At 43.4% G+C, this 20,319-nt stretch overlaps 1 protein-coding gene across 1 annotated transcript in view; it reads right to left on the bottom strand.

Annotated features, from left to right (window-relative positions):
- Positions 1 to 3,310: 3,310 nt before the first annotated feature.
- The window catches only part of gpam (glycerol-3-phosphate acyltransferase, mitochondrial), a 121,874-nt gene continuing 104,865 nt past the window's right edge, over positions 3,311 to 20,319 (bottom strand). Inside the window, exon 23 of the mRNA XM_055646947.1 lies at positions 3,311 to 5,122. The gene's annotated coding sequence lies outside the window, so the exon portion shown is untranslated. The remainder of the gene's footprint in view (positions 5,123 to 20,319) is intronic.

Here is a 20,319-nt window from a genome sequence, read left to right as displayed (position 1 = left end):
TGCAGATTCTTTTCCCCTGGGGTAGGAGAGTCAAGAACGAGAGGGGGGAGGTTCAAGGTGAGAGGGAACAGATTTAGTAGTAACCTGAGGGGCACTCAGTAATTCAGAGGGTGGCAGGTAGCTGGAACGAGCTGCCAGACTCTACAGTTGAGGCTGGTACAATAAACAACTTTTAAAACACAGGCACAAAATGCTGGAGTAACTCAGCAGGACAGACAGCATCTCTGGAGAGAAGGAATGGGTGATATTTCGGGTTGAGATCCTTCTCCGAAACGTCACCTATTCATTCTCTCCAGATTTGCTGCCTGTCCTGCTGAGTTACTCCAGCATTTTGTGATTATCTTCGGTGTAAACCAGCATCTGCAGTTCCTTCTAAACACATTTAAAAGACAAGTACTTGCTTAGGAAGGTTTGGGCGAAATATGGGCCAGCCACAGGCAAACGGGACTAGCTTAGTGCACCAGTCGGGGCTACGAATAACGGGTACGGAGAGGAACGAGATATGAACCACCTCCAATGGGCGGGCAAGGGGCTCATCCTCCACACCCTCAGGGGCACGCTGGAGTTTCCAAGGTCAGCTGTGGGAGGTTCCCTGGAGCACAGAGTCAATGTATTGGCCGTGTGAGACGAGGAACGTGGGTGGATGTGCCTAGTTCGATGTGTCAGTGAAGTAGGCCACTGGAGGCTCAACTGGTTCAGTTGCCGCTACAAGAGGCTGAGCGCATGGATTGGACGTGGCCTGCAGAGGCATGGGGCGATGGAGCAGCAGTGGAGGACACTGACAACATCACCTGGCCAGTCCGACCCCTGAACCTCCAACCCAGTGCTGCCGCCAGGACAACCGGCCTTTATGGTCAAGTTTGAAACTTGAAAGGTGCAATATTGAACAGGACACATTGCAACTCATGTGCACTGCCTCTGTGTAATCTATTATCCTTGCGCTCTTCTAATCAAGTATGATTGTGTTTAAGTATAGTAAGATTTTTACTAAACTGTATGCAAAAAAATAAATCTCACTGTACCTACCTATGGGTGCGTTGGGCCAATGGACCTGTTTTGTGCTGTCAGACATGATGACTATAATCAAATAGCCCAACAAAAGAGTGTGTAACTATCACAGTATTATATGGAATCATACTGTGAATGTTTGCGTGTATTTCAAAAGCAGAACATCCGTTTTAACATCGAAACATTTCCTTGCACATTCATTATTCACGTCACCATGGTAACATTTCAGACGTGCAACAGCGGAAATATCACTGACCCTAAAACCTAAGATGATGAGTCTTTACCATTTAGCAAAGCACATGGACCTTGAAAAATAAATTAATATATAAACAAATTTGATGAGTTACTAAACTTAAATACTTTAGTTTAGTTTAGTTTGGAAATACAGCGTGGAAACAGGCCCTTCGGCCCACCGAGTCCCCACCGACCAGTAATCCCCACACTTTAACGCTATCATACATACACTAGGGACAATTTAGACATACACAAGCCAATAACCTACAAACCTGTAAGTCTTTGAAGTGTGGGAGGAAACCGAAGATCTCGGAGAAACCCCATGCAGTCATGGGGAGAACGTACAAACTCTATACAGACAGCACCTGTAGTCGGGATCGAAACCAGGTCTCCGGCGCTGCAAGGCAACAACACTACCGTTGCACTACTGTGCGGTCCAGTCTAGAAGGATAATTTTACTTGAAATATGTTAAGGTTTTCATTGGAATGTGAGCATTCATGATTTAAGTAGAGATGCTAAATAATAATCGCATCAGCAATCTATTCATATTTTTGTAGTGATACCAGGGAGTATAAAGATTAAAAATCAACTGATATATTTTTAATCTCCTTCAGAAACATTTGAATACTTTGGACCTGAGTCTTGATCTGAATTAAAATCGTTTCCCATGGGGTAGTTTGCAAAGAATTGGAAACAGATTTCAGACCATAAAACATTAGTTTGAGATCAACAAAACTTTTCAATTAAAGGATTCATAATTTAAAAAGGCTAGAAACGAGGAATTGCAGATGCGGGTTTACACAAAAAAGGCACAAAGTGCTGGAGTAACTCAGTGGGTCATGCAGCATCTCTGGAGGCGGTTTGTGTATTTTTTATTTTAAATGGCTAAATATCCGATTGCTTTGAAGTCAAGGGTTAAGCAAAGTTACGCATGGGTTTAAAAAACAAACTGCTGGCAAAACACACGACTCAGGCAGCATCTGTGGAAAGAAATGGACAGATGAGTGTTCAGGTTGGAATCCTTCTTCACACTACAATATTAAACAGAGTCAGCTTCATGCAGTCATTAAGCTTTTCATGACTCTCTGTATTCCCAAAGTTCAACATCCTAAGCATTTCACCTCCTCAATAGTCACTCAATTCTTTCACTGCAGCTTGTAAGTGTTGTTTTTTTCCTGAGCATAAGTGTCTCAGGGGGTGGAATAGCACTTATTATAAGCAATTATTGAAAGGCCATTTCATGCAATAGATCTCAACATTCAGTGGTATTATAACAGCATTGTAGCAAATAGATATCTTTAAAATGACGCCTTCGGTGATATTTTCTCATTCATCCTGGGCACACTGGGACTATATTTTACCCTATCTTTAAACTATATATTCATGTCTTTGCATCCACTGTCACTTGGGCATTATTAGCAAGGTCTGAAAGATTATTCAGTATTGTGCTTATTTCTTGAAATGTTTTTATTGTGATTAAAAAAGTAATAATATCTTACTGAAAATCTTTTCTGTAGCAGTGCTATCTCAAATCCTCCATCCGTAGAATTGTTACAGGAGCTGGAAGGTAGTTTGATTCAATAAAAGAGCGTCACACTAGTTAAATGTTGATCATTGATTATTTATTGGTGCTACCTTCTCCGGATATGCGGTTATTATCTAGTTATGGAAGAAGTGGTGGATGGGCAGGGATCTTCTCCACTCTCCCCTCTTGGGAATGCACATCTTGTGTGAAACTTCCTCTACTTTTCCAATATCATTTTATCCCGTGTCTGTGTTACATTTCTGTTGTACCCTGTCCACACTGAATTATAGGCTGGAGTAACTCAGCGGGACAGGCAGCATCTCTGGAGAGAAGGAATGGATGACGGTTTGGGTCGAGGCCCTTCATCAGTCTGAAGAAGGGTCTCGACCCAAAATGTCACCCGTTCCTTCTCTCCAGAGAGATGCTGCCTGTCCCGCTGAGTTACTCCAGCATTTTGTGTCTATCGTCGGTTTAAACCAGCATCTGCAGTTCCTTCTTACACAACACAGAATTATACGACGATTGTTTCGGGGTCACATTGTATCAATTTACAATGTTGCCATGGTGATTTTCTCACTTCAAAAGTCATGAAAGAAGTATCACTTAGAGCCAACATTTTACCATTTTACACAGTAACACTTATTAAGTCAAGAGTCAAGAGTGTTTAATTGTCATATGTACCAACAATGGAATAATAAATGTCTTACTTGCAGCAGCATAACAGGCGTGTAAACACAATATAAATTGATAATCTACAGTCATTTGTTCACTCATCTATTCCTTTATCTCAGTTCAGTTCTGTTTAGTTTAATGTCATGTGCACCGAGGTACAGTAAACAGCTTTTGTTTCGTGCTAACCAGTCAGCAGATAGACAATACGTGATTACAATCGATCCCCTAGACAATACATGATTACAATTGATCCGTTTATTCACTCTTCGTTTCTTTTAATTATTGATTTATTTGACTCGCTTTCACAGGTGCCACTGATGTTTGTCGCTTATACTCTTTAATCACTATTGCTCCATCCCTGGGTTTACACAGGAAACCGTACTGAGGCTAACAAGACACGTTACAGCAATGTGAACTTCCCAGGGTAGATGGCAGAGTCAAGTGTGTTTGACAGCCATGTGCATCAGATATGAACTGGAACAATGAAATGTTTACTTGCAGCAGAGGGGTAATCTTACAGAGGTTTATAAGATCTCGAGGGGGAATAGATATGATGAATGCACAGTCTTTTATCCAGGCTAAGGGAACCTTGGTCTCTGGCGCTGTAAAGCAGTAACTCTACCGCTGCACCACTCTGCCGCTTCATCTGTTTATTATTGTTATAAACTACAGGGCAACTTTCCAACATTAGTAAGCTGGAAACCAAAAGGAACATTTGCCCATCCTTAGTATTTTTCAATGCATCTCTTCCACCTCAAGTGTGAAAGGAATTGTATCCCTCCTGTAAGAGACTGCAGTATGTGAAAGGATTACTCTGAACCCTTGTCAACAAACCTATCATCTGCTCAGCAGTCTAATTTTCCCTCTCAGCAAAGCACAGGATAGATTCAGTGGAGGTTTTGAATTGAAATTGCTCGTCCTCACTCAGATAATGATATCAATTTGAGGACCATCAATCAGACAGGCGGCATTAATCTGCACATATTTTTGTGTCAGTATAATTGAGTTTAGTTTAGTTTAGAGATAAAGTGTGGAAACAGGCCCTTCGGCCCACCGAGTCTGCACCGACCAGCGATCCCCAACATTAACAGTATCCTACACACACTAGGGACAATTTACACTTATACCAAGCCAATTAACCTGCAAACCTGTACGTCTTTGGAGCGTGGGATGAAATCAAAGATCTCGGAGAAAACCCACACTGTCATGGGGAGAACGTACAAACGTCATACAGATAGCACCCATAGTTGGGATCGGACCGGGATCTCCAGTGTTGCAAGGGCTGTAAGGCAGCAACTCTACCGCTGCACCACCGTGCCGCCCTAAGTTGTTGTGTTGTTGTCGAGTTGATCGGGCAGCTGTGAAAAGTAGAGAGTGTTGCATTTTGCAATGTGTTCCCTGAGGTCAGAAACCCACTGCAATGTTCAATTATTACATTTCAATCTTTTCTCACTGTGGTTTCTAACTTTAAATTGATCAGGATTAAACCCAGGTCTCTGGTGCTGTGAGGCAAAGTTGTTCCGTAGGTTCCAATTAAATCTTCCCCTCTCACATCTTTCTTTCAAATGTGAAGTTGTCAACACTTTACCTATGTGTGGAATTTCTAATCACTTCAGTTACTTGTGGCTTCTTTTTCCTTGTGAACTTTAAATATCTCAAAGTATTCAACACCTTGGCGATCCCTGAGGAATAAATAAGTAAAATGTTTAGTTTTGCGTTACATTGTGGAAACAGGCCCTTCAGCCTGTTGACCAGCAAGCATAGAAACATAGAAAATACTGTAGGTGCAAGAGTAGGTCATTTGGCCCTTTGAGCCAGCACCACCAAACAATATGATTATGGCTGATCATCCAAAATCAGTACCCCGTTCCTGCTTTCTCCCCATATCCCTTGATACCGTTAGCCCTAAGAGCTAAATCTAACTCTCTCTTGAATACATCCAGTGAATTGGCCTCCATTGCCTACTGTGGCAAAGAATTCCACAGATTCACAACTCTCAGGGTGAAAACGTTTTTCCTCATCTCAGTCTTAAATTACCCTATTACCTATTACCCCTTATTCTTAAACTGTGACCCCTGGTTCTGGACACCCCCAACATCGGGGATTTTTTTTGAGCCTGTCCTATCCCTTAAGAATGTTATATGTTTCTATAAGATCCCTCTCATCCTTCTAAATTCCAGTGAATATAAGCCCAGTCGATCCATTCTTTCATCATATGTCAATCCTGCCATCCCGGGAATTAACCTGGTGAACCTACGCTGCACTTCGAAAATTGCAATGACCTGTGCACTAGTTCTATCCAACACACTAGGGACAAGTTTCAGAAGCCAATTAACCTACAAACCTACACGGTTTTGGAATGGGGGAGGAAGCCAAAGTCATCAGAGAAAACCCATGCGGTCTCGGGGAGAACATACCAACTCCATATTGACAGCATCCGTAGTTAGGATAAAACACGGATTCCTGGCACTGTAAGGTAGCAACTTTACTGCTGCGCCACTTCAAAATATGACTTCAAATCAAATTGTCAAATCTATTCTGCATTGTTACAGATGGGAGACCAACAGAACTTTTATTGGAGAAACAATGAATTGCAGATGCTGGTTTACAAAATAAGGACTCAAATTGCTGGGATAATTCAACGGATCAGGCAGATCTCTGCAGAACATGGATGGGTAACGTTTCTGGTCACGACCCTTCTTCAGATTGAGATCTACATTCAGATATTAGCTCCTGCAGGGAGATTTCAAAGCATGGTGTTCGAGTTAAATCAGATGCCTATTACCTCAGTCTCTGGTGCCCAGTGAAATAACATTCACAGCAGCAACCTTATCCAAGAGCTTTCATGCACAGCACATGCTTTCTCTCCTTTTATACATGTTCGAATGAGCAAATTATTATCTACTAATTCTTCGAGGACAAGGCATTGCACCACTTATTAATTGCTTATGCTTCCAAGACACTATGGGTGGCTTCATTGAATTGATATACACTTTTTGACTGGATAGCACGCAAACAGAAGCTTTTCACTGCACCTCAATACATGTAACAATAATAAACTAAACAAAACCAAAACAATTAATTGTGAGGTTATGAGAATTGATTTCATATTGAATGTTATATCAACTTCAACCACACACCAGCCTCCGTTTATTACACATCATTCTCTGGCATTGCCGCCACCTTCAATGTGATCCCACTGCCAGTCATCTCTTCCCATTGCCACCCCGTTCCATTGACTATACTCTCTCCCCACCTCCTGACCTCCAATGCTATACGCGTTAATCTTCACCTCCCTGCGATTGTGCTTATTTCCTCCTGTGCTCCAGTTTCTTCCCCACATCCCCAAAACTCTGTGGTTGGTAGATTAATTGGTCACTGCAAATTCCCCAGTGGATGTGAATCAACCTTCAGGGAGTTATATAGCTCTATGACTTTGTCCACACCAACATCAAGCACCTATTTTTCAAACTAATCCTGCCCTAACCTATGCTAGGGTGGCACGGCAGTGAAGTTGCAACCTAACAACGCCATTGACCCGGGTTCGATCCTGACTCTAGGTGCTGTCTGTATGGAGTTTGTACATTCTCCCTGTGTTTCCTCTGGGTGACTCACACACACACACACACCACACACACACACACACACACACACACACACACACACACACACACACACACACACACACACACACACACACACACACACACACACACACACACACAGCACACACACACACACACACACACACACACACACACACACACACACACACACACACACACACACACACACACAAAAGCCGTACAAGTTCATAGGTTATTTGGCTTCTGTAATTTATCAATTGTCCCTACTGTGCAGGATAGCTCTAGCGTATGGGGGTGATTGTTGGTCGGCAATCTGTTTAATGCTGTTTCTCTCAAGTCTAAAGATTTATTCCCATCAACTCCCACACCAGTCCCAGATTCTTCCATTCACCTACATATGAATGGCAAATAGTGGACAATCAATGTGCATCTTGATTGAGGCCCCTTCTGCTTGGTCAAGTGAAAATAAGAGATCCCATGGAGATATGTTAAAGAAGGCCAGGGGAGTTTGTGGTCTGATAATGGTATACCTGGCATTCAAATTTACCGCAGACGATTATGTGTTAAAGAAGGTACAGGTATTTAGACGGGTACATGGATAGGACGGGTCAAGGGTGATATGGGCCAAACACAGGCAGGTGGGACTAATGTAGGTGGGACGTGTTGGTTGGTGTGGGCAAATTGGGCTGGCCTATTTCCACGCTGTATGACTATGACTGTGGGTTTTCTGATCATTATGTCACTGTTGTTTGCAAGAACTTATAATTTTCAAATTGTCTTCTGCATTTCCTGCTTTTTTGGACAATAGTTATTACATTGGCAAAATATTTCATTGACTTTAAAGTGTTTGGGACACCTAAAGTCTTAAAATGCAGTACAGGTGCACAACCTTTTATCTGAAAGCCTTGGGACCAGACACTTGTCGGATTTCGGACATTTTCGGATTTCCGAATGGAAGATTTTTAGCGTAGATTAGGTAGGTAGCGCGGGCGGCCTGAAAAGTCTGGAGCGGCTGCCTCCTCCCCGGAGACCGGGGAATCATTGTAAATCATTGCATAAATGTTAGTCAGTTAGTTTGGAGGGATTTTATGTGGTGGTGGTGGTGGTGATGTGGGGGGTGGTAAAGGGGGAAACTTTGATTCTTAGTTGCTACCTGGTCGGCGACCCCCAACATCGCGGAGCTGGGGGCTCCGTCCGGCCGCGGGCGGCGCCGGTTGGAGCTCCGACCCCGGCAACTCTTCCCCTGGCTGCGAGGCGCTCCAAATCCAGTGCCGCCCGCGGCCGGACGCCCGCAGTCCCAGCTCCGCGAATGTTTGGAGTCGGCGGCCACAGCGCTCCGGAGCTTACCGCACGGCGACCCGGTAAGGCATTGCCCGCTCCCCGCTGGTATCCCAGCGCTGCGACGCCGCCGACTCTCAACATTCGCGGGCGTCCAGCCGCGGGCGGCGGTGGATTTGGAGCGCCTCGCAGCCATGGGGTAGAGTTGCCGGGGTCGGAGCTACAACCGGCGCCGCCCGCAGCCCCAGCTGGGAGTTGGCGGCCACAGCGCTGCGGAGCTTACTGCACGGCGACCCGGTAAGGCATTGACCGCTCCCTGCCTCTCCGACCAGGTAGGGGACTAAGAATTAAAGTTTACCCCTTCACCCCCCCTTAACATAAAAGCCCTCCAAACTAACTGACTAACATTTAAGCAATGATTTACAGATGTTTAAGTGTCTCCCCGGTCTCCAGGGAGGAGGCAGCCGCTACAGTAGTACAGACCTGGGTTGACCGTGGGTCGTTTCGGGTCAAGTTTGGCACCAAACGCGAGCTTTGGTGTGCAGACGACATCCTGGAAAAAATGGCCGGTTTTCAGAGTTTTTCGGTTTCCGGAAAACCGGATAAAAGGTTGTGCACCTGTATACAATTGCAGGAAGTTATATTCAATTCACAGAGAATCTTGTAAAATTAGATCATGTTTTCTTAAATAATATCTTAATTCTGTACACTAGTGAAAGAAATGAAAATGTACTGTGCAATAATAACTGGGGTAAACTTTAAGATAGATTTTAACTGTGTAGTTGTTAAAATGGGAGCTCACAAGCCAGCAGTCCATTTCACATCCATCCTGATCATTATTTTCATTCACAAGATCGGGTGCTATTTATTAGTGATACATTCTCTTTGATTTCATGGGAATTTTCTCTTGTGTTTTCACAGTGAAACCGAGTAAATAGTGAGCAATGATTTTCAGATCAAAACAGTGGCTTCCTAGAGGGACCACAAATTCCAATGGGCATAACTTTGATGTGAGAGGGGCAAAGTTTAAAGAAGATGTGCGAAGCAAGTTTTCCACACAGAGGATGGTGAGTGCCCGGAAGGTGATGCCAGGGGTGGTGCTGGAGTTAGTTACAATAGTGGCATTCAAGAAGTTTTTGGATATGCATATGGATGTGCAGGGAACAGTGGGATGTGGATTATGTGCAGGTCGATACTACGAGATGGTCTTGGCATCATATTCGATACTAAGAGATGGTCTTGGCGTCATATTCGGCACAGGCATTGTGGGCTGAAGGGACTGTTAGTTTAGTTTAGAGATACAGCACAGAAACAGGCCCTTCGGCCCACCGAGTCCGCACCGACCAGCGATCCCAGCACATTAACACTATCCGACACACACAAGGGACAATTTACACTTATACCAGACCAATCAACCTACAAACCTGTACGTCTTTAGAGTGAGGGAGGAAACCGAAGATCTCGGAGTAAACCTACTCAGGTCACGGTGAGAACGTATAAACTGAAAAAAAAAAAACTTAAGAAAGGAGACATTTAGTGCTAGATTAACTCAACGAGTCAGGTAGCATCGAAAATGGAAGTTAGAACTGAAGAAGGGTCCCAACCCAAAACTCCACCTATCTGTTCTCCAGAGGTGCTGCCCGAACCGCTCATGATACTCACTGTGACCACATGGGTTTTCTCCAGGTGCTCCAGCCCACCAAGTCACACCGCCCAGCGATCCCCACACACTAACAGTATCCTACACACACTACCGACAATTTGCATTTTTACCATCCCAATTAGCCTGTAAACCTGTACTTTTTTGGAGTGTGGGAGGAAACCGGAGCACCCGGAGAAAAAACATGTGGTCAAGGGGAGAATGTACAAACTCCATACAGACAGCACCTGGAGTCAGGATTAAACTCAGGTCACTGGCGCTGTGAGGCAGCAACTCTACCACTGCGTCAGCGTGCCAGCACTTTGGGCCTTTTTTTGTAAACCAGTATCTGCAATTAAACATAGAAAATAGGTGCAGGAGGAGGACATTCAGCCCTTCGAGCCAGCACCGCCATTCATTGTGATCATGGCTGATCGTCCCCTATCAATAACCCGTGCCTGCCTCCTCCCCATATCCCTTGACTCCACTAGCCCCCAGAGCTCTATCTAACTCTCTCTTAAATCCATCTAGTGATTTGGCATCCACTGCCCTCTGTGGCAGGGAATTCCATAAATTCACAACTCTCTGGGTGAAAATGTTTTTTCTCACCTCAGTCTTAAATGACCTCCCCTTTATTGTAAGACTGTGGCCCCTGGTTCTGGACTCACCCAACATTGGGAAATTTTTTCCTGCATCTAGCTTGTCCAGTCCTTTTATAATTTTATATGTTCTTTGTTTATGAATTAATAGTCGATGTTCAGCACCGTTCTTCAACAATCTTTTAGAACTCCTTTGACAGAGATGGGCTGACATGGAGGATGGGGCTGAACTCCACAGTTTTACACCCTGCCATCCCCAAAATGCACATCCTCCTCTTGTATTTAATGAGTTGGAAATCAATGTACCCAGCAGTGCTGCGTGATCAATCTCTGCCTGGAGATCAGCAATTCATTACAAGATTTAATGTGCTAAAGCACATTAGCAGCTGTGAACTATCGCCTGATTAAGGATGCGTTAAAACTATGTTTCACCTCAGAATTAAGAATTTACTTTAGACGTCAGACTATAGAGATACAGCGCGGAAACAGGCCCTTCGGCCCAGTGGGTCCACACTGACCAGTGGCAACAGCGCCAGGGATCCAGATTCTCCCACATTCTAAAGACATTCAGGTTTGTAGGTTAATTGGCCTTGGTAAAATTGTAAGGTAGTGCTAGTGTACGGTGATCATTGTCGGTGCAGACTCAGTGGGCCAACGGGCCTGTTTTCACACTGTATCTCTAAAGTGTAAAGTCTAAAGACCAGTGATCATTAGCACTATCCTACACATTCGGGACAATTTACAATTTACAGAAGCTAATTCACCTGCAAAACTGCACATCTTTGGAGTGTGTGAGTAAACTGGTCACAGTGAGAATGTACAAACCCCACACATAGAACACCCTATAGTCAGGATTGAACCCGGGTCTCAGGCACTGTAAGAGGCCTGTCCCACTTAGGCGATTTTTTAGGCGACTGCCAGCGACTGTCATAGTCGTAGCAGGTCGCTGAAAAACCAGCGACTGGACCCCCATTCAACAATGTCTATGACAATGTCTACGACAAGCTACAACAACCTACCACCTAGTCGACGTCAAGCTACGGCAAGATACCAACAACCTACGACCACACAAATGACAACCTACGACAATCAAAGTCAAGCTATGTCCACCCGCGACAAGCTACGACCTTGTCGGTGACAACTGAAGACAATTCAGTCACCGGTACCTGTCGCCAGCTGGCGAAGCCAGCACCCAGCGACAACCAACGTCGCTCGGCGAAATCCTAAGTCGTCATGGCGCCAACCTACTACAGCACCTCCGTCAGGAGAAGACAAGCTACGACAAGCCCACGGTCGCTGACTGTCGCCGGAAAGTTTTGAACATTTCAAAATCCAGTGGCAACAAGAAAAAAGCTATGACTCTTTGGGCGACTAAGGAGACAACTCACAATCATACAGGCAACACACCAGCGACCGTGTGGCGACTGCTTAGTCGCTGGCAGTCGCCTAAACAATTGCCTAAGTGGGACAGGCCCTTAAGGCTGCAACTCTACTGCTGCGCCACCGTGCAGCCCCAAAAATTAAAGAGAACTGTTGCAAAAAATTCACCCTGAGTTTCAGACGTGTTCCTTAACAAGCAGAGTTGGTACCTGTCAGCTGGGATACCTGTCAGTTAGCATGTCGTAATATTAATTATCTGTTGCCATGCCGGTGATTTTATAAGAGGCCATTCCCTGTTGCTTTGGTAACCAGGAAGCATTTAGTAGGAGTCAAACCTCCCACCTGTAGTTCACTGATACCCATCTCTCCCACACAATTACTCACTCATGCAGTCAATCACGACGCCAATTCATACCATCACTTTTAATTCTGAAGCACACGTTTACAGTAACTTAGCAGAAGGTTACAGTGAAAACTACCAGTGGTATGTGGTAAGTTACTAAATGCAATTTATATACTTAAGATATATAATTTATGGACTGGGTGATCTATTTTTCACTCTGTGAATAGCTTGCCCATATTGATTGATCGACAGGCTTACAGGGCAGCTCAGTGGTGCAGCGGTAGAGTTGCTGCCTTACAGTGCCGGAGACCGGTTCGATCCTGACTATGGGTGCTGTCTGTACGGAGATTGTATGTTCTCCCTGTGAGCATGTGGGTTTTCTCCGGGTGCTCTGGTTTCCTCCCACACTCCAAAGACATACAGGTTTGTAGATTAATTGGCTTCGGTAAAATGCTTCGGTATAGTGTATAGGATAGTGCTTGTGTATGGGAATCACTGGTCAGCACGGACTTGGTGGGCCGAAGGGCCTGTTTTACTTGCTATATCTCTAGAGTCTAAAGTTCATTGGGGTCAGCTGCTGAAGACCGAGATAAAGTTTCTTCTGAGAATGAATCTTAACTCTAAAGGACTGTAGATGCTCGGATGACTATATTCAAGGCCGAAATTCAAAATATTTTTTTATTTACAAAAAATCAAAAGATATGGGAAAGGTGAGGTAGAGAGATGAACAATAACAAATTAACTATGAACAGCCAAACAGATGCAACAATTTTGTGTAGATGATCGCCTATTCCTACTTCAATGTTCAAATGCTAATGGGGCGCTTTATTTAAGGTGAGTGTAGTGCAATAAAATACTACATTTTAGTACATTTCCCCTCCATTTAGCTTTGAGCTATAATCTAACTTTTAATATATATTAGTGACACAGCGCACACGAATGATCACCAATCAATTTTGTAACGGTTGGGGAAAGTACTCTTGATGTTAAACACAAATGCTTTGAGATTAGAGTGGTTTCATGTAGAGGTACATAAATCACAATTGAGGTAGAAAATGCTTTCATTCATTGTTTGATCAGATATTTAATGCTGTTAATATGGTTTCATAAGTTCATACGTTATAGGAACAGAATTAGGGCATTCAGCCCATCAAGTCTACTCCACCATTCAATCATGGCTGATCGATCTTTCCTTCTCAATGGCATTCTCCTGACTTCTCCCCATAACCCCTGCCACCCTTACTATTCAACAGTTTGCCTTAAATATATCCACTGACGTGACTTCTAAAGCCGTCTATGGCAATCAATTCCACAGATTCACCACCCTCTAACTAATGAAATTCCTCCTTATCTCCCTTCTAAAAGTACATCCTTTTATTGAGGCAATGACTCTCCCTGTTGTTTCAGACAAAATATAAAGTATCTGGCGCCAAGATGAATTGGGAAATAAAAATACATTTCCACCACTGATTTTCTGGCACCCTTGGTTCCAGAGCCTTTCTGGATTATCCGTTTTGCCAGACCAACAGAGGTCAGGGTTGAAATTTGGCAATGGGAACTGATTTGCTGCCTTCCAGAGCCCCGGCCGCGTGGAAACTTTGACCGACCGATCGGCCGAAGAAGTCCAGCTGAGGTTGAGATAGGCCGCCTCATCGGCCTGGGTGGCACTTTCGGGGGTGACTTCCCAGGGGGATTTCAAGTGCGCTCCTGTAATTTTGTCTGCATTAAAGGAGGTGCAGCACCACCAATTGCTGGCAAATTGGTGATGGACCTGTACTGGAAAATGGGATCAGGAATAGGCCATTCGAATCAATAAATTCAATAAATCATGTCTATACCGTAACTCAGTCTGAAGTTCAGTGTTGTATAAATAAATCAAAAGTGATCTTATCCCTCGATCCCCTTCCCTGTTAGTGCCCTAGCAGCCCCAGTTTGGAAAGCATCAAGTGACCCAATGGCCAGATCTCTTGACATTTCCATAATTCCACAATATCTGTGTTAAAGTATATTTTCTAATGTAGAAACAAGGAACTGCAGATGCTGGTTTATAGAATAAGACACAAAGTGCAGAAATAACTCAGCGGGTCAGGCAGCATCACTGGGGAACATGGAGAGGTGACGTTTCAGGTCAGGACCTTTCTTCAGGTCTGAATCGCTGACTTACTCCAGCATTTTATGCATCTCTTTGGTAAACCAACATCTGCAGTTCCTTGTGTTCCAGAAGGAACTGCAGATGCTGGAAGATCGAAGGTACACAAAAATGCTGGAGAAACTCAGCGGGTGCAGCAGCATCTATGGAGCGAAGGAAATAGGCGACGTTTCGGGCCGAAACCCTTCTTCAGACTGAAGACTTCAGACTTCTTCTGCAGTTCCTTGTTATTACATTAACACGATGGCTACACGAATGGCCGAGGTCTTCCAGCACTTTGTATCTTTCCTAATGTTCCATCTTGTCAGCCAACCAGCAATTTTGAGTTACTGGTATAAAATAAATTCAGTAAAGATGCAAGGTCCTGACCCAAACATCATCTGCCCATTCCCTCCACAGATGTTGTCTGACCTGTTGAGTTTTTCCAGCACTTGAGCTTTACTCCAGATTCCAGCATCTGCAGTGTCTTGTGTCTCCACTAAAAAGTGCTATTAACCATATTCAGATGTTAACACAATGACTTGTTGGCCATGGATTCGCAAAGGTGTGACACAAGTAAGCCTTGACATTATTTGACTCATTGGCTGTTGCTAAATTATCATTCCTTCAGTAGAAGTCTAGGTTTAGGTTTATTAGTGTCATATCTATCGAGGTACAGTGAAAATCTTTGTTTTGCATGCTATCCAAACAGATCGGATAATACTATACATAAACACAATCAAGTCAAAATCAAGTACAATAGAGCAAAGGGGGAGGATACAGAGTGCAGAATATAGTTCTCAGCATTGTAGTGCACAAGTTCCATAGAGCAAGTCCAATGTCTACAATGGGGTAGAGGTGAATCGGACGGTAGCCTAGCTAATGGAAGGACCATTCAGAAGCTTGATAAAAAAAATAGGGAAAAAGCTGCTCCCAAGACCAGTGGGGCGCAATTATAAATTTCTATAATTACTGCTGGATGGGAGCAGAGAGAAGGGGAGAGAAGGGGAGAGAGGGGGAGAGAAGGAGAGAGAAGGGGAGAGAAGGGGAGAGAAGGGGAGAGAACAGGGGGAGAAGGAGTGGAGACACTTTTAAGAAGTATAATAAAATGTAGCGCACATTTTACCCACCGGTCGGTTTTCCTTAGTCCTGAAAACTCCAATGAGCCAATCGAAATACCCGGTCAGCGAAGGAGATTGCCTACGGCTGCCCTCGACTGCCTGTAACTACATAGCGACCCCACTCCACTGCACTACGAATTAAAAAGAACCATGCCGACCAAATTTTACTCGCGGAAAATTTTTCAACATGCTGAAAAAATCTCCGCGACCTAACTGAGGCCGCAAGTATTCGGGAACTTCCCTCAAGCAAAAAGGAGAGTTCCAGTGACCTCATAGGACCTCCTAGGCCCACGTGTCGACCATGCTGCGAGTTTGAGTCGAGAGCAAACTCTTCTAAACTCGCAGATTAGGTCGCCGCAGTGGGACAGCCCCTTTACCGTGGCACCATGAATTATAGATGGAGTTATTGGTCGGGAGTCTGGTCTGTGTGTTGGACTGGGCGACATCTACTATTCTCTGCAATTTCTTGTGGTCTTGGGCAGAGCTGTTCCCAAACCAAGCTGTGATGCAACCCTACAATATACTTACTATGGGAATTCATCTCTAGAAGTCTCAAGCTGGTTAACTTCCAGTTTTATGGCCATGCATTACCATGGGCATTACATAGCCTCAAGAACCATGGACATTCATGAACATCAACAAAGACAGAGGTGTGGTCAGATCTACTTACTATACAAAAAAACAATGCTGTATTTCAGCTCAGAACCATCAGAATACACATTGACTGTTGTACTGATGAAGAAACCAATGTAGCCCAGAATTGTTCTTGTGAGATAATTGACATCTCTTGAGCCGAATGTTCAGGCAGAAACAGAGTTAACTGGCATTAATGGGTCAGGTCATAAGGTCATAAGGGATAGGAGTAGAATTAGGCCATTCAGCCCATCAAGTCTACTCCGCCATTCAATCATGTCTGGTTTGCCTCTCCCTCCTAACTCCATTCTCCTGCCTTCTCCCCATAACCTCTGACACCTGTACTAATCAAGAATCTATCCACCTCTGCCTTAAAAATATCCACTGACGGCCTCCACAGCCTTCTGTGGCAAAGAATTGCACAGATTCACCACCCTCTGACAAAATATATTTATACTCATCTCCTTCATAATAGAATGTCCTTTATGTCTGAGGCTATGTCTTCTAGTCCCAGACTCTCCCACTGGTGGAAACATCAGGTGCCTGTACAATTAAGGCATTTTGACCAAAATGTCATATCCCAGCACATTGTAGAATAATTAATTGTGTAAAAGTGCAAACTTTGTAAAGAGGGAGAGGTGTGCTTGCTAAATCTACCCTTGATCCTCCTATCCCATGATGTTTTTGCCTGTTGACAGAAGTGGTGAAATTCACTCTGCAATAATATCAAGGAATCAAAACATTTGGTTTCATACCCATAGCCTTTGGAGATTCAAAACAGTCAATAAATTGTCGGGTTAAAAATCATCAAAAGAGAACTTCAAAAAGATAAACAATCGAAGCCCCGATGTTTCTCAAGCATGATTCTGTTTTTAATAAGTAAACAAGAGAGTGAGTTCAATTGAAACCCTGCTGTGTCTCAAGGACTGGTTTGTTTAGAGAATGGTATCTCATCAGTAATAATTGTACTGGTAACTAAAGCTATTACATGAATCCAATGCATCACCAGAAGCATGAAGGTGAAGATGAGAAGTCTTGGAATTTGAGTTTTGCCCCATTCTAACTGTTTCCCCACTTGGCTTGTGAACCCATTGTAATGAATGTTACCATTGAATTGATGAGGGCGGACCTCATTGAAACTTACTGAATAGCAAAAGGCCTGGATAGAGTGGATGCAGAGAGGATGTTTCCACTAGTGTGAGAGTCTAGGACCAGAGGGCACAACCTCAGAATCAAATGGCGTACATTTAAAAAGGAGATAAGGAGGAATTTCTTTGGAAGGTGATGAATCCATTGACACAGTCAGCTGTGGAGGCCAAGTCATTGGATATTTTTAAGCTAGAGATTGATAGATTCTTGATTAGTGCGGGCATTAGGAGTTATGGGGAGAAGGCAGGAGAATGTGGTTGAGAGTGAAAGATAGATTGGCCATGATTGAATAGACTTGATGGGACGAATGGCCTAATTCTGCTCCTATAACCTATGAACTTACAAACTTATGAACATATCAAGACAAAACCTGCAGTCCCATCTTCTCCTCTCCCAGTAACCCATCCTTCTCCTCTGCTCTTTCCCCTGAATGGAGGAGGATTGCAATAATCATTAACCTGCAGAGATCAGCCAGTTCCACCAGGAAAGAATGGCAAGGTAAAGCAAGGTCACTTTCCATTTCAAGAGGAACTGGGTATCTTCAGAATGAGATTTGCCACAGTCCAGTATGCTGGCTGTCAATAACCAGTACAGATAGTACTGACGTAACACCCATCATATTGTAAAGGGTTACACAAAAAAGCTGGAGAAACTCAGCGGGTGCAGCAGCATCTATGGAGCGAAGGAAATAGGCAACGTTTCGGGCCGAAACCCTTCTTCAGTCTGAAGAAGGATTTCGGCCCGAAACGTTGCCTATTTCCTTCGCTCCATAGATGCTGCTGCACCCGCTGAGTTTCTCCAGCTTTTTTGTGTAACCTTCGATTCTCCAGCATCTGCAGTTCCCTCTTAAACATATTGTAAAGGGTTGTGGTTTGTACCTGCAACAAGTGACTCATTCACCTTGTGCCCACTTGGAAGCAGTATCGAAAAACTTGTTGAATAAATTAATTGAATTCACTTCCCACTAATAAAACATTTTAGCTTGCTGACCTTGAATTGCAATGTGTGTATAACTGTAATGGTAAAATACCAAATTACAATAGGGTAAAATCATAATTAAATTAGTTTTGTTCAAGTGGTTGGACACGAAGACAACTCAATTTTCAGTTTAATTAATGACGATTATTCAGAAGGTCAAGTGTCTCTCATGTTGATCAGCCTTTCTCAAAGGACAAGCAAAAGTTCGTGCAAATAATAGAATGACTAAAACACATTGCAAAACCTCCACTTGATAGTGCAAAGTGTGCAGTTTCTATAGAGCCCAGCATAACTGGTCCAAGATAGCCCCTCATATCAAATAATGGCTAATCGTTTCTGCACAAAATGCTTTGGATCAATTTTTCCAATAGAGAAGAATTGATCTACCAAAATGAAATGAAGGGTCACCATGGTTCCAGTGTTCATTTGTTCAGATGAAAGATCTGTGCAATGAATCACGGTGTGCTTGGAATTCGAGAAATTATTTCCCCTCGATCTTGAGGTTTTCAACTACAAGATGCAAAATATTACTTGTAGTTAGTTACCTTGTTCATTTTGTTGCCTCCAATAATTCATTTTGACATTGCCTGCTGTGAAAATCTAAAAACACACCAAAGTCTTTGAGGGTCAAGAAATTCTCCCACTGAATCCTAAAACCAATCACTAAATTTTAGTACTTTACTTTTTGAGATACAGTGGGCCCTTCAGCCAATCATGTTTGTACCAACCAGCAATCACACCGTGATTATCCTACACACTATCCTACACACTAGAGACGATTTACAACTTGCAGATGCAAATTAACTTACAAACCTGTATGTTTTTGGAATGTGGGAGGAAACTGGAACACCCGGAGAAAACCCACGCTGTCACAGGGAGAACATACAAACTCCGTTCAGACAGCACCTGTAGTCAGGTTCGAACCTAGGTATCTGGCCTTGTGGGGCAGCTACTCTACTGCAGCGCCACTGTGCTGCACAAATGTTCTTTGTTTGCGGGCTGAATGGTTTCTAAAATTTGTTCTGGATGGTGCCACACTCTCTGAAATGGCCAGATACTTGTAGGTATCTCAAACCACAACATTTGCATAATATATATTTGTGTTTGCGAGGTTTCCAAATAACTGCTGCCCAAACATGTCTGAATTGAAAAGTTGAGGGCTGCTTTTAAGTTACTTCAAGGGGAGCAGCGTTCCTGGCCCGTGAGACTAATCTTTATCATTGTTCTTGCTTTAGGAACAATGCTTAACGATCAGTTCTCACGCACCTTCCCTCACATCTCACCCACTTGTTTCAAATTCTTTATAATACTGAGTGATAAGAGACCTGATGCCTTTCTACATCATTATTATTTCATTGCTTCATTACCTACTAATCCACGGCAATAAAGAGGCTGAAATGACTATATACATTGTGCTTCCCTCCAGCAAAGAGAATTATGGTTTGCAGGTAATTTCATCTCTGGTCTTAATTATTATATTCATGCTTGAATATTGCCTGCTAGCTGCAATGGGCACTATAGGCTTCAGTTGAAGATCCCAGAGATTAGCAGGAAGGATATGAATCGAGGGATAAAAGGCATCTGAACGAGGAGTCAGATTCATACGTATATGAAGAATTAATTGAAGAACGTTGGTCTCGAACAATTTGCACAGATATTGCAACACATTTTACAAATCAAATCAATTTGCAAAATTGATTCTGCTAAAAATTATCAGTTCGTGAGGTGGATAATTCATTGGACATACATTGTCTTTCAAATTAAGAGCAGGAGTACACAGATGATTAGCCCTTCAATTCTGCACTGCCATTTAAACAAGGTCCCACTTAACAACTATCTGTGTATCTGTGACTTTAAAATATTCAGAATTTGCTGACATTGCACTTTGAGGAAGTATGTCCCAAAGACTCATGAACCTAAGAGATATAAAAAATTGCTTCATCTCTGTCGTAAATGGACACCCCATTGCAAACAATGATCCCTGCTTCTAACTCCTCTCACCATAACATCCGCTTCACATCTCCATTTACTCCCCCTCACTTAT

The sequence above is a fragment of the Leucoraja erinacea genome, chromosome 15 (genome assembly GCF_028641065.1).
Source record: "Leucoraja erinacea ecotype New England chromosome 15, Leri_hhj_1, whole genome shotgun sequence".
Lineage (NCBI taxonomy): Eukaryota > Metazoa > Chordata > Chondrichthyes > Rajiformes > Rajidae > Leucoraja > Leucoraja erinaceus.
The sequence above is the reverse complement of the archived record's forward strand: the minus strand, read 5'-3'. Positions and strand labels throughout refer to the sequence as shown.